The sequence below is a fragment of the Copadichromis virginalis genome, linkage group LG3 (assembly GCF_057382275.1).
Source record: "Copadichromis virginalis isolate Kocher_CV1m ecotype Utaka linkage group LG3, C_Virginalis_male_GT1.1, whole genome shotgun sequence".
Lineage (NCBI taxonomy): Eukaryota > Metazoa > Chordata > Actinopteri > Cichliformes > Cichlidae > Copadichromis > Copadichromis virginalis.
Window position 1 is genome coordinate 64,787,562 of NC_140620.1, and position 14,847 is coordinate 64,802,408.

The 14,847-nt window shown below is 40.7% G+C and overlaps 2 long non-coding RNA genes across 4 annotated transcripts; both read right to left on the reverse strand.

Annotated features, from left to right (window-relative positions):
• Positions 1-354: 354 nt before the first annotated feature.
• Positions 355-5,624, reverse strand: LOC146716631 (uncharacterized). Of its 3 annotated transcripts, none has more exons than XR_014919148.1 (3): positions 5,427-5,624; positions 1,459-4,352; positions 355-1,357 (listed from the first exon to the last, which is right to left on the reverse strand). It is a non-coding gene; the product is annotated as an uncharacterized LOC146716631 (long non-coding RNA). The 3 variants fall into 3 exon arrangements; XR_014919150.1 differs by lacking the exon at positions 355-1,357 and having other exon boundaries at positions 1,379-3,792; positions 3,888-4,352; positions 5,427-5,622; XR_014919149.1 differs by lacking the exon at positions 355-1,357 and having other exon boundaries at positions 1,380-3,571; positions 3,724-4,352; positions 5,427-5,622.
• A 6,189-nt stretch (positions 5,625-11,813) lies between these two features.
• LOC146716632 (uncharacterized) lies at positions 11,814-14,516 on the reverse strand. Its single transcript, XR_014919205.1, has 3 exons — positions 13,443-14,516; positions 13,308-13,366; positions 11,814-12,056 (listed from the first exon to the last, which is right to left on the reverse strand). It is a non-coding gene; the product is annotated as an uncharacterized LOC146716632 (long non-coding RNA).
• Between the last annotated feature and the right edge of the window lie 331 nt (positions 14,517-14,847).

Consider the following 14,847-nt stretch of genomic DNA (forward strand, 5'->3'; position numbering starts at 1 on the left):
GAGTTAGGATCATGTAATTAAGCTTTTTTTAAGGGAGAAGGCAGTGTTAGCTAGCAACCCAAATATAGGTAAAAGATCCAGTAAGACTTTAGCATCTGCTATTATTTTCAATCAATTCATCACCAAATGTATAAATAAATAAAAGATGTGCTTACAGTCTGAGGAGATTGTCCCCAACACCACAGATCGCATTTGCAACACTGTCCAGTGATGCTGCATCTCCCTGCAAAGGATCATCTCCTCCTCTCTCAGGCGCCTCACAGCCATCACCTTCTCAAAGACCTTTCTCTTTGTCCGGAGGTCAGCAGCAGCTGCAGTTTAACAGCATCAGATGGGAAAACATAGCAGCATATTATGATTCAAGAACAAAACATTCAACTACTGCTCAGATACTGGGAGTTTGTTTAAAAAGGATATTTAGAAATCAAGAGCTTACGTTCACTTGTGCTCTGCCAGGGCCAAACGTCGCTCTGCATGAGGGCATCACTGGATACGATTTGCTTTGTTGCTTGTTTCCTTGTTGTAGTCGTCAACAGCAGCCGCCAAGCGTTTCTTCTCATCTAAGATGACCTTGCGAATTCTGTGTCGCCTCTTGTTGCTATCTGTAAATAATCATAAAAAGGAACACCTTCACATAATGCATATATTTACATTTTAATCTACACTCATCAATTCGTTTGCTAGAACAAATCACATCCAGCTTAAACAAACCTGGATCTGATTTTATTCTGTTTACAAAGTAGCTGTACAAGCTGTACAAACTGAGCATCAAACGGTCCGTTTCAAAGAAACTGTGACACCATTTTGTCTGTAAAGACTTTGTGTTCGCACTCTGATGATGACGACAAGCTCCTCTACTCGTGCCTGCAACGCTCCAAGGCTGCCATCAGTTTGATCCGTTTCTAAGTGAGAGGAATATTAATCAGAACACAGGATGAGTAACAGTCACCAAACTACAGTGGACTCTGTAATCACTGACTTGATGATATTCATTATAAGACATCTGGAGCCTTCATGTGCTGCATTATCATGAGATAACAAGTATGTTGGTGTTCAGCTTTATAAAACCAACTAGTACGACATCACTTCAACCCAGGTCCAATCCAATTTGATCAAACGCAACAACTCTGCCATCAATTCTGCTTTTACAAGCTTATTTTTCATTGTTTGTTGACACTGTCAGAAAGATCTTAACTCTAAGTTCTTTAATGAGGCCATGGTGGGTCCTGTTGTTATACACGAGTGCATTATATTGAGACTCACCTTCAGCCCATTGCTGCAGTGTGTCGTCATCCACACCCAGCTCATTTCTGCTCGCATTCAGGCTCTCCACTTGTTCTCTAAAGATCCTTATGATCTAAGAATACATTAATAAATGTCATTCATATGGACATTTTTAGAGTACTGGTGTTTCCCCCCCATTACCACACACATTAAAATGGGTGTTGAAAAAATGACCTTTAGATATCTCTGGCTCAAAGTGCGGCCCAGTTGTTCCACTTTCCTTTTGTTCCAGCCCAAAGCCAGGAGGCTCAGCATGTCTGTTCGCCCTGCATTTCAGTTAGTATACAAATAAGAATGAATGAGCAGGAGACTGAGTGGAATCTCACACACAGACACACACCTGCTTTAGACATGTACTTCGTTGTGATGGCCGCCCTAGACAGGAAACTGTTTACTTGTTCCACCTCTTCTCCAACTGTAGAACCGTCCCCATCCTGAAACGCACCTCCCCATTTGATCTATAGAAAGGAGGTCACAATACATGACTGCTGAATTCATTCAACCTTATAACAAAATGTCTTAAACGTATCCAAGCCTACAAGCTGCAGTATACCTCGCACATCCAAGTGTGAGCTACTCAAAATGAAGTACACATTAAGATAAAGTCAAGTAAATAGTATTACGACAACACCAAGAGAAAAACAAAATAAATATCCACCCATCCAAATATGTATCCACACACACACACGTATGAGTATATGGTTATGGCGTTAACGTCATTTTAACAAGATTAACGCTGACAGCACTGATATATATGTGTATCTTACATCATTTGTGTGTCTCTGGATGTATTTCACAAACTCAGCAACTTCCTCATCTTTCTCAATGAAGACACCTTCAAAGTTCCCCTGCTCTGAAGTGCTGAACGAACACGGTGACAGTTGTTTGAAAAGAAACATCAAAATACAATTTTTGTACAAATCCATATTTGATTTATGTACACAATGCATAACGTACCTTGCATTTGATTGAAAGCGATAAAGCTTGCAGTTTCCATCAACTGAGACGGCGAGCATGTCTGGAGTGCAGGCAGGGCAGCTAAAGCATGGCTCCTTGCACATCCTGTCCACCTCACACTTTACAGCACTCCACTCCAAGAAACTTTTGCTGAAGGCATCAGCTGATATTCGGCCAGTCTTTTAAGTAGAGGACAAACAACAGAATATTCACGGACAGTCATCATAAACATTGATTTGCACAATTTCCTTAAACTTGACAAATTTAGAAACTCACCCTTCCAAAATGGGCTGTTCGTTCATCCAGCACTTTGACAAAGGCCTTAAGTGACATCCCTGCTGCAGCTTCTTAATGTCATAGAAAGACTGAAAGACATCCATTGAAAACAGGGTGCAGAAATTTAAGGTGCCAGGCCAATATCCACCACCCTGGAAGTCCTTAACTGAGGGGGACCACATTAGGCCACAGCTGGTGCAGCTCACCACTGGCAGTGCAAGGTTATAACGGCCTTTAGGAAGGATAAGGAGAAATCCAGTCATGGCTCAACAAAGACATTCATTTTTTCCCATGTTGTTTTCAAAGCGGTCTGGTAAATCCAAATGACCTTTGACAGGTGCCCACATATACTGCGGGCCGAGGGTAATTCAAAACAATGTAGCAATGTACAATTTGCAATAAAACCTGCAAACACATCTATTGTGTATGTACTGTGTGACAAAAGAGCAACTTACCATTTATGGTTACAAGAGCCACAATTGCACCGGGTGAAACCTCAACGTTACCTGCTGGGCAGTCACACACAGTCTGGTCTTTGCACAGGCAACAGCCGAACTAACATTAAAAACACACAATATATATAAAAAGAATTGGAAATTAAATGATACACAATAAATATACAATAACAGCACACACTCATAGTACATAGCAATAAATGCATAAGACTTAAAAACCGTACATATTGGATTGTGAAACTCTGATGAAGGCTGCAAAAACCCTCCTGTTACTGCCTCTCTGCTGTGCAGGACAAAGCGTGTGTGAACTGCAATATCACAGTCAGCACAAAGGAATGGAAGAGGCAGGCAGTCCAGACACCTCACAACTACTTGTTTGCCACACTGACACACACGGTGTGACTGTGGATCCAGAGTAGCTAACATATTGTCTATAAGACAAGGCCTGGCCTCTTTCCACTTTAGCAAGGACACCATGTTTCTGATCGCCCAGTGAGTAGCAGCTGACTCAGACAACGTCTCACAAGTCATGGCTGCGTCCTCTTCTCCATCCTCCAACAACTGAAGGAGCTCCTGACGAAGCACCTCAGTTCCACACACTAACAGAAAAAAAATAAAGAAACTCTTCCACAAAGTGAAAAACACTCTAGGCAGTATGTTTCTTAGGACTGCACAAAAGCCCTGCCTAACTCAACTATAACAACAAATATAAAAGTAAAGGAATCACAATATATACAAGAAGGTAAAGTACCTTTTGTTGGGTTGACACTGGCAACATAACTAGGTTCTTCACGTGGACACTGATGCTGATCTGCAGACACTGGGGGGAAAAAGAGATTGAAGAATATTTACTTACTGAAATTCTTTGGTGAAAACAAGTTGTGAGATAAAATCAATGGTTGTGAGAACACTGACCACGTGGCAACTAGTACTTCGACTGGATGATGGTCTTTGAGGAATAAAATCTCCCTGTCTGTCAAGGGCGGCATCACTTACATTTTGATTAGATACCTTGAGTTTGTAAATGATCAGATTACATAATTGGAATACAATGTATCCAATTCAGGGTTGCAGGAGGATGAAGCCTATCCCAGCTGATACAGGACAAAGACAGGCTGCCAGTTTATTGCAGGGCTAACACGATATGTGTAACAGAAAATCCACTTAAATGTTTGATATTTCTTATAATAATCATAATTATGACTATTATTTAAAGGTTTCTTTAAATAATACATTTTGATTTTTTATAACCTCTAAAATATAAACCTGAGCTGTTTCAGATTCTGACCTCTGACCTCACTGCAGCTCCCTCTTGGAAGTACGTCTGCTTCTTGTCTACCCCCAGTGATGACCGCCTGCCCTTGATATCACGTACTGTACCTGAGGAACAAAAAAGGACAAACACTTGCCTTCATTTAAGAAGTACATTCATACAGAGGTAATCTATGGAAACACACTAGTTCACCCTTTGGGAGAAATCAGTTCCTGTGAAACATTTCTGTAAATGAACATCATGTGGAGAATGAATGAAATGAGTTCTTCAGGTGACTCAGCAGTCCCACACTGACAAATGAAATCTAGTTAAACTATTAAGCATATTTGCTCTTCTGAAATCTGTGTTAAACAACAACAAACATCAATTAGTAACAAAAATACAGCTGAGTAGAGGCTTTACAAACCACCAGCAGCCATAATGCTAAATTTTAATCTTCAAATGTTTCTGAGCCGTCTTCAACCTGCTTTTAACACATTAAAGTCCCACAGTCAATGCAGCCTGACTCAATCCTAGATGTTCAGCACACAGAGACACAGAGGTGCCGTTTAAAGTTTAGTGATAACCTGAGTCACTGATCATTTGCAGTATTACAGAGTCTGGCAGTCTTTGCATGATGTCCACGTCACTGTGAGTTTCTAGCTGACTCTCAGGTGTGACAGGTGTGCCAGCAGGAAAGAGTAATAATAACCTGCATCCTGAGGTTTGTCATGCAGGATTAAAGCAGCCAGGCTTTGTTCACACAGCTAGGATTGTATTTTACACTGACCCTGGGTCAGTATAAGTATCATACAGTTTAAACGAAGCACTGAAACTTGCACATATTTATTACAGATGCACTGAAGCTAATCGAGATATTTGCTGTCAGTCTGTGGCTGCGATTAAACACTTTACTGGAAACTTTATTAACTAGTAACTTCATCAGTCATGACAGAAGCTAATATTTCTGTGCTAACATCGTTTAAACAGTAACAGCTTTCCTCCAATATAAGCTAACGTTTACACCGTAACTTTAAGCTAGCACCATAAAGACGGTAAAACACGTAATAATATCTACAAATGCATCTTAAAGCTGTTATATTAGCACTCGGTGTATTACTAACATAACCACATTAACATTACTGACACTCGCAGACTTTTAATAGTCATTCTATAAATGCTGTCCGTTTAAATGGTCTTACCTGGTGGTCCATATGGTCCATAAGTGAAGCAGAGGGAGCCTGACCATGCGTCACACGTTTGACGAGTTGGGAGTGAGAACGTGTTGGGCTATAAGGAACACACTCACTTCCTGAGCCCTGGGCAATAAGAGACGTTTTGTGTTTTATGATTTATTGATATGTTTGATCCTTTCTGACCTGCGTTAATGAAGCAGTCATTAGAGCACCATGTCCGCTAGAATAGTTCTGTAGTTTGATGCTTGAGTCGTTGCAGACTTGTTGAAACTCCCTCACCCGTCAAAGCAGCGTCTTTGTTATTCGCGTCCAGCAGATGGCAGTGTTTCACTGTCTGACGGCTGTCTGAAGCTTCAGCTGGATTATCCGTTTGCTATGTTTGCCATGTTACAGTGGGGAGGAAAAACTCATTTTTAACAGGAATATCTAGACATGAGTGATTACTGCAGTGGGGCACCATCTGTGCTATCTATAAGAAATGTTAGCAACAATAAAACTCTGAGGATCAGGGCTCCATTTCACTCCAGTGTTCAGTGGCATTTTAAAAGAGTGAATACCGACGCTGAATGTCTTTGTAAAGCAAAAGCACTTTGTTAGCCTTTACAGAGCAAAGCTATGGATCAATGTGCAGTGAAGAAAAATCGAGGTGGCCAGTCTGTCCTTTCCTAACCAATCACAGAGCTCCTTACATTGCACCATGTGGCTAATTTGCGTTTTACTGATATTGCTGGGCTGCTGTCAATCATTTTGACAGCAGATATTACAACAGAGCATTGACCTTTAACCTGTTTAATTCATACTGAGTATTTAAAAAAAATGTATTGTCATAATAAATTGTGCCTCACTGAAACACCATTTTGTATTAGCCTCTATCACCTGACTTGTCACTGATGATATCACTGCATGAGCAGGCGAGCGGTAGCGGCGGGGGGGTGTAGGTGAAGCTCGTGAAGAACAAAATCCTGTACGAGCGGATGCAGTGAGTCCAATAACCAGGGGTAACTGGAAATAAGGTGTTGTAGGTTGGCTTCCACAGTGTAAAGAGACACTTCTCCCTCATGCTCTAACAGCTGGTAAATCAATTTAGAAGCAGAGTCGATAACGGCCTCCTGAAGCTCCCTAGGTGGGGCGACTGCCGCTGGATCCATATCTGGCTGGTCCGTACTGTCACGGCGGGTGAGGAGAGCCGTGTGAAAATAATAAATGAGGATCCAATCGCAGGCAGTAGTGGAGAAGTGAAGGTGGTTTATTGAACACAAAAATAAATATGGACAAACAGCAAATGGAGCACGAAGTAAACTAGACTGGAAACAACTAAACTACAGAGCACAAACACACGGGTGAGACATGGTGGACACACAGACGGACCAGCAACTACAATGACAGAGGACACGACTTAAATACACAGAGAAACACAGGGGAATTACACACAGGTGGTGGACACAGCTGGGAATAATCACCAAGACGAGACAGAGGTCAAACTGAACACACTCACATGAGACGCAGACCTTCACAATAAAACAGGAACAAGAAACCATCACACTAAGACGCAGACTCGACATAGAGAGAGAGACAGAAAATGACACATGGAACTAAACTAAACCTGCAAAAACATGACAACTCAAAATACTGGGTCAAACTGAGCCAGAACCGTGACAGACTTTCTATAATGTTTTGCTTGAGCATGTCCTGCTTTTCTGTAATGTTATTTCTACAGCCTCTTATTTCTAACCTCTTGTGTACCTCTTTTCAACCACTGGGAGGCGCTACAGCTTCATTCCTTTCACAAGGCAGCGGTAGGGAACTCCAGGCCTCGAGGGCCGGTGTCCCTGCAGGTTTTAGACGTTCCCTACCCCTGCACTAAGGCCTTTGAAATCTTCATTAACACTGAGCTTGAAATTTCTATCAGTCGAATGCAAAGGAGTCCTGTGGTTGTAGGACAGAGGTAGGGAACGTTAATCTGCCATCATTTAGATTATATGACAACAACCTTCAAATCTGAAGTCTCAGAAATCTGCTTCATGTACAAGTTCCTCCAATAATCAGGGCTAATATCACCAAATTGTACATAAACAGACTTTTACATGTTAAATATTTCTCAAATATGGGGAAAAAAACAATATAAAATACTATATTATTAACAAAAAATCTTAAGATACAGCTACAAATTGCTTGAAACATTTGCAATGAAATATATAAAACAGCTTTATTGTCAGTGAGGACAAAGTTATAGTGATGCTGTGCTGGAGTGTTCAAAAGAAGACAGAGACATGAAGTATAAATATTGTATAATATTAAATATAAGAAAGAACAAAGTTATAAAAACATTAATAATTGAAATCTGCAACAATATTCACATAAAGTGTAAAATACAGAGTTAACTGTTTAATAGGTAAAGTTTAGGTCTTGCAGTCGAACAATGATCCCAAACACAGCAGCAAATCTACAGCAGAATAGCTGAAAAGCGAAGTCCAGACCTCAACCTGGGACATTCAGAGAGCTGTGCTTAAATAAATGCCCACAAAGCTCAAAGAACTGAAGCAACGTTGTAATGAAGAGTGGGCCAACATTCCTCCACAACAATATGAGAGACTGATAAAGTCAAGCAGAAAACAATTACCTCACATTTGTGCTGCTAGAAGTGTTTCTAGTTATTCACAGGACTGTGGTTTGAATTTAAAGAAATGTGAAAGTGCACTGAAATTAACATAAAGTTATTGCAATTTTAAAAAAAAATCAAGAAATCTAAGAGGAAGAAACAATGTAAACCACACAATTGTTTTCCTTATATTCTCCACACGGCAATGCACATAACAGACATAAAATATTTGCATTTATCAATAGAAAATATACAATTTTTCCATAGTCATAGCCAGGCCCGATTACTGCCAAACCTGTGCTGAATCAATCACTTAAACAGGACCTGTCTGACAAAGTAGAGTAGACCAAAAGATCCTCAAAAACTACACATCATGGCGCAATCCAAGGAAATTCAGAAGCAAATAAGAAACAAAGTAATTGAGATCTCTCAGTCTGGAGATGCAACGTCAAGATGAACAGAATCCAGTTTCTGGGATCCTGAAGGAGAATGTCTGGCCATCTGTTCACGACCACAAGCTGAAGTGCACTTGATCCAAAGCACACCAACAAGTCCACCTCTAAGCAGCTTAAGTAAAACAAAAGAAAGACTTTGGAATGGCTTAGCCAAAGTTCATACGTGAATCTGATTGAGGAGCTGAGACCTTGGAAAGGTGGTTCATACTCAAAACCCCTCCAGTGTGGCTGAATTACAACAATTTTGCAAAGATGAGTGGGCAGAAATTCTTCCAGCACCTCGTAAAGGACTCATTGCCAGTTATCCCAAACACTTTATTGCAGATGTTTCTACTCAGGGTGGCCCAACCAGTTATTAGGTTTAGGGGGCAATCACTTTTTCCACTCAGGGCCATAATAATGGCCGCCTTAATAATAAATGCCTTGATTTAGGAACTACTTTTAATGTTTACTTGTGCTATTTTGCAAAAAATAAAATCTCTGCAAAAACATCAAAACTGCTGACCATCTGACTTCAATATGAAATTATTAATCTTTTGACAAAAAACATTTAGATTTGTAAAAATAAAGAAACCATAGAGGAACAAACAATGTTGTTTGCTACGTTCTAACATGGCAATCTAAATAACAGTAATGCAAACATATATATTTATCAATAAAAACAGATCGCCTTTTCACTGTTACAAAAGTCAAGTACATCAATGTTTGTTCAGCTTTCATAAATGTAAGTTTGTAAGTACATAGTACATTTTTTGGTCCAACTTCTTTTAATACATGCAACACATTTCAGAACATTTGGGACAGAGACAACAAAAGACTGGAAATACTTCGTAAAAATCTGGTGAAACACTTTAAAGCCAGTGGGATTAAATGGGAAACATAAAATTTAATACTAGACAAAGACCGATTGAATCATGAAGCAAAGAATTAATAACTAAATCACAAGTAGAAAATGTTATGCAGATATTATTGGATAGATTTTGGTGTAGAAAAAAATGACAAGAAATGAAAAATGAAAGTTATCTGGTCTTTTTCTTTAAAGAGTAGCCTACTGCAGAGCAGCAACACTGACAAACACCATCATCACCAATACTGCAGCTAATACAATGATCCAGGAGGAAACTTGAAAAAGCAGGAAAAATGTGACACTGATCAAAATGAATACATCAATTATTGATCAAAGAGAAAATGCATACTACCACAATGCATTGTTATTGCATCTCAGTTTCTCACCATCACTGATAATCTGACGTCTGCTGGACCTCAGGAATCGTCTCCATCACCTCTCTGTGAGGAGCAGAGAGCACTCGTGCTGCACATCCCACCTGTGTGCTGTGTTTACGTGAACCTGAGAGCACAGCTGTAGTGGTGACAGTGAATGTAGTGTTGGTGTTGGACACACTGACAGTGTTGTACTGTGAGAAGCTGAGGTGTTGTTGTGAGAGTGTTACAGTGGGAGCAGGTCGACCAGTGGCTGAACAGGAAACAACCCACTCTTCAGCAGAGTTTGACTCTCTGACATCAACAACAGGTTCATGCAGCTCTGTGAAGGATCAGGAGATATAAAATAAGGAGTATATTGTTAAAGATACATTGACTTCTAACACATGTAACGCATTAAGGTAAAATTTCTTACCATAAGGATGTGTTACACGATTTATGAACCCCAGTTTGTTAATTATTTGTTCATTATTCATAACTATATACTTAATTTTTTTTAAATTAAGTGTTTTTGGTCAAATGGAATTTCTTTTTGGGTAATTTTAGCCCCTTTTAGCCCTCTGCCAAAATGTTTTAACCTTTCTGTCTCTAACAGTAAAACATCGTTCCTTTATCTTCTGTGTCTGGTGTGTTGGTCAGGATTAGCTAGCTTGGCAAAAAGTTCACATTAAACAAAGTGTGTTACTGTGAGGTGTGTGTTCGTACTATGAGTCACAGCTCGAGTTTTCTTGCGGGTGAAGGTTTTTCACCTCGCTGTCATTCTTGCATAAAAGTGTTTGACCCCTTCAGAAAAAAAACCGAAATTTGGGATTATTTTTTGTTTTGTTCATTGTGTGTATTTGTTTCTACTTTTTACTTTTTCTTTTACTGTGTACAGCACTTTGGTCAACCTGTGTTGTTTTTAGACATGGTTATTGATTGATTGATTGATTGATTGATATGTCTTTTATTAAAATACAGCCTACTCCACATCCTCCAAGTTACAGAGAAGAGGAACCATCTGGGGTGAACTTGTGCACTTGGTATTGGCTGTCATGGTCCCTGTGCCTCTCCGGCTCGCTCGTGTTGGCCACAGGTTTGTTTTGTTTTCTCTCCTGCTTCCCTGGGTGGAGCTCATTGTGGGCTCTCACCCTTGGCCCACGTATCTGCGGTGATTTCTACACCTGTTGCTGATCAGGCGGCGTCCCCCTTGCCTATTTAACGCTGCAGCACGGAGTATTCGGCACTGGAACGTTGAACCTCCCATGTTCGTGCTCTCAGCTCTCCTAAGACAAACTCTCTCAGTGTTGTGTGGCGTATTGATCTAATTGGACTCTTTGTGTTTAGATCTCCCCGGAACTGGTGGCGGACCCTGACCTGTGATCCCTGTGTGTGTCAACATAAGTGGAAATTGGAGCGAGAGTGGCTGTGGAGAAGCGAGTGTGCGTAAGAAGAGGAGTGGCGGAGTTTGGGCCGAGTGGAGAGCGAGTGTGGATTCCTTCCCCTGGAGCCCTGAAGCCCTGCCCCATTCACTGTATATACACATCACTGTGGTTTCCCTTCTGTGTTAATAAATTGTCAACCCTTTGCTTGCCAGAACGCTGCCTGCGTCTGAATCCATCTGTTAGCCCTGACATTGGATACCTGGAAATCAGTGAAGGGACCATTAATGCTTCAACTTGTACACAGGTTTGAGAGCAACCACCCAAAAGCTTCTGCTAATAAACACTAGTCTGTGTTTGTGATGCAAATGTTTCTGGCTGTGTTCACAAACATTTAGTAAGGTGAGTGAGGAATATTAATACTTATTATTAGATCATTAGCAGACTGTAGAACTTGACTGCACGCCAAGGTGGCAGTTCAGCCATTTGATTCATGTTGCAGCAGCTCATGAGTGAATGAACATCGTGCAATAAAAGTACTTCTAGAAGTACATTTTTGCAAAAACGGACATTGTGGAGGAATGTAGGGAAGACACGAGGGAGCCCAATATTTTACTCAAACGTTAATCGCTGCATCACACAACTGAACATTCAAAGCGCCAAAACCTAACCCTCTCACTTCCCGTTACACTGGGTACGAGTGGAGCTACCTGGTGGTATGTACTTACATTTATTTAAATTTACTTGAGTAGGGTAGAGTCATGCTAATGACCTAATAATTTTATTCAGGTGTGTTGCAGCAGAGATACATTTAAAAGCTTCAGGACGCTGGCTCTCAAGGCCTGGAGTTTGACACCCCTGCTTTACACAAAGATGGGTTAAATCACAGTGCAAAGAATGAATGAATAAATGAAATATAAACAATAAATAATTATTAAATAGTCTTACACATCAATGTCATTGGTTGACTTTTGAAGTATTTGAATCCTTATTGGGTTCCCTGAGTGACAGAAGGATTAAAACACTTTAAAATCAGTACTGAAAATATGTGCAGACATTACTGGATAGATTTAGGGTTAGAATCAATAAATCACTATCATGTTAAACACTCTTAGAGTTCAAACCTTCGTAGAAACATAAGTCCAGTATCATGGAATGAAACCTAAAGGTGCATTTGAGGGTGCAAAACGTTTCGTCGGCATTGTTGTGTTTGTTTGGGAGAAAACGTACAAACACACAGTGCAGCACTTCAGAGTTACACTGCTAGCGATCGAAGATTTATGTAAATTCGACAAGCTAAACGCATTCTGTACTGTACAGCAGGAGTCCCCAACCTTTTTGCACCACAGACCACTTTAATGTCAGACAATATTTTCAGGGAACGACCTTTAAGGTGTCGCGGATAAATACAACAAAAGAATAAAAAAAAGAAACTGTGGTATTTTGTAAATATAATAATAAACGTGACTTGAGCTGTGCGCCAACAACAATGACAGTGACATCCTCCTCTCTGCTTTTTAATGCTCTCTGGTCACTATGGTAACGCGTAAATAGTTCTTTCAAAATAAGACACACAACTACAACCATACATTTCACACCGGAGGATCAACTCTCGCGGAACGGTACCAAAAGACTCACGGACCGGTCCGTGGGCCTATTAGGGACCGCTCCTGTACAGGAGACACTGGACTAGATTGATTGACAATGGTCTACAGCAATCAGAACGCACAACACGATGTACTGTAAAAAAAAATAATAAATCAGCGAAACAGCAAGTGTCACTTTTGGTCACGAACAATTTAGGGGAATTTTTATGAACAAACCCAGAGTGTTAAAAAAAACTTAAAACCATTTTTATTTCTCAGCAGCATCAATAGTAACAAAAACGCAATTTAGTTTCGCTGTCAAAGTCGATTTAACTGAAGTTACGTGTTTCCGGTTACTGTGGAGCTCCACAGCAGCTGCAGCCAGAAGCTGTTTCTACAGGATCCTGATGGACACTCAAAGCTTTTAGAAAATGTCCTCATTAGTTGTTTGCAGCAGAATATCAACCGATGTGAACCAAAACAACAAAAGTGCTCTGCACATGTGTGTGAGACTACAAATTCTAGAACCAGAACTGCTGATTTCATTACTCTGAACTTTTAAAGGCAGGTTTTGTATCTGAGAGCAGGGACACTTGCTGTGTTCAGTGTGACTCGTCTCTGCAGAAGGTCAGGGCTCTGATAGTTGCAGTTAGCGGGTGACTTACTGGGCAGGTGGCTCCTGAGTGTCTGTGGGAGTCAGGGTTCATTATGGTCCTGGTTGCTACTGGAAATAAAGAAACAAAAGGAGGGTGTGATGTTCAGGAAGTACAGACTGTAGCTCAGCAGGTAGAATTACTAACTGGAAGGTTGGAGGTTTGATCCCTGGCTGCTCCAGTCTGCACGCCACGGTATCCTTGGGCAAGATGTGGAACCCCGACTTGCTCTCCGATGCATCCATCATAGTGTCATTGTTAGAAAAAGAAGTGCTTGTGTGAATGAAGCACGCTGTATAAAATGCTTTGACTGCTCATACAGAAAAGCAGCTCATAAGAACTGGTTCATTTTCCAGATAATTCCACTATTAAGACAACAGACATTTGGGAGGCTTTCTCTGAGAGTAACACTGAAAGTCTTGCTGCTCCTCCACAAAATGAACTTCAGATTAAAGACACAGCTCAGCTAAACACAACTCAAACTAATCTACACTATTTTTCTTTATTACGCAGCGTTTTTATAACTATTTCCAGATGTTTCTAAAGATGAAAACAGAATTAAACTCCAGCCTGATGCGTTTCTGAGGTTCCTGACTCTGACCGTCCCTCAAACGCCTCTCTGGGCGTTTCCTTCCGTCGCTTTTACTTTCGCTTTCGTGAATGTTGTGGCGCAGTTGATCGTCTCCAAGTTAAGGTAACGTTAGCAGTCTGTACTGTTTTCCTGGCTGACATCAGCTGTGTGCAGCTTAGTTTCAGCATAAATCTGCTTCGTTTTATGTGAGATCAGAGTCTGGGAACGAGACAGAAACAGTTGATGATCAGCAGCTGAACTCGATGTTACTGTGGATCCACTGACTGATGTCTGTAGGCAGCTTCTCCTGCCTCCGTCAGTCTGTTACGGAAGCCCGTTTCCGCCACAAAAAAGGATCCATTCTCGAAATGTCGACTTATAACTCGAAAATTTTGAGGAAAGTAGCTCGAAATGTCGAGTTAGTTCTGCCAATCAGTAATCCAGCTACAATGCGCACTCAAACCCGCATCGCAACAAACCGGCGCTTTCGAGAGTACGTTAGCTGATATTAACGCCATGTGATTCAGCTAATAACAGAAGGATTTCATCATTTGTGAAGCCACACAGACAATAATCAGCGACTTGTGCATTTATGACTGGCTGTAATTCTGGTGTCTTAGCTGTAGCATTTGTAGCTGAGGGCTTCAGCTTCCGGGTAACAAGGAAATTACGTCATTCACGTAAATTACTGATTGACAGCACTAACTCTTAATTTTGAGTTAGTTTTTTTCAAAATTCCAAGTTAATAAGTCGAAATTACGAGAAAATAAGTCGAAATTTCGAGTTCTGGATCCTTCTTTTTTTTAGTGACGCAAACGGGCTTCCAGTGTGTGGATGTTGTTTAACTGTTGAAACTGCTGGACATTATGAACAATGCTGGGCATCCTCTGCACACGGCCATAAACAACCAGAAGAGTCTGTTCAGTGACAGGTTGCTTCTCCCCAAGACAAGAACTAACAGACTTAAAAACTCCTTTGTCC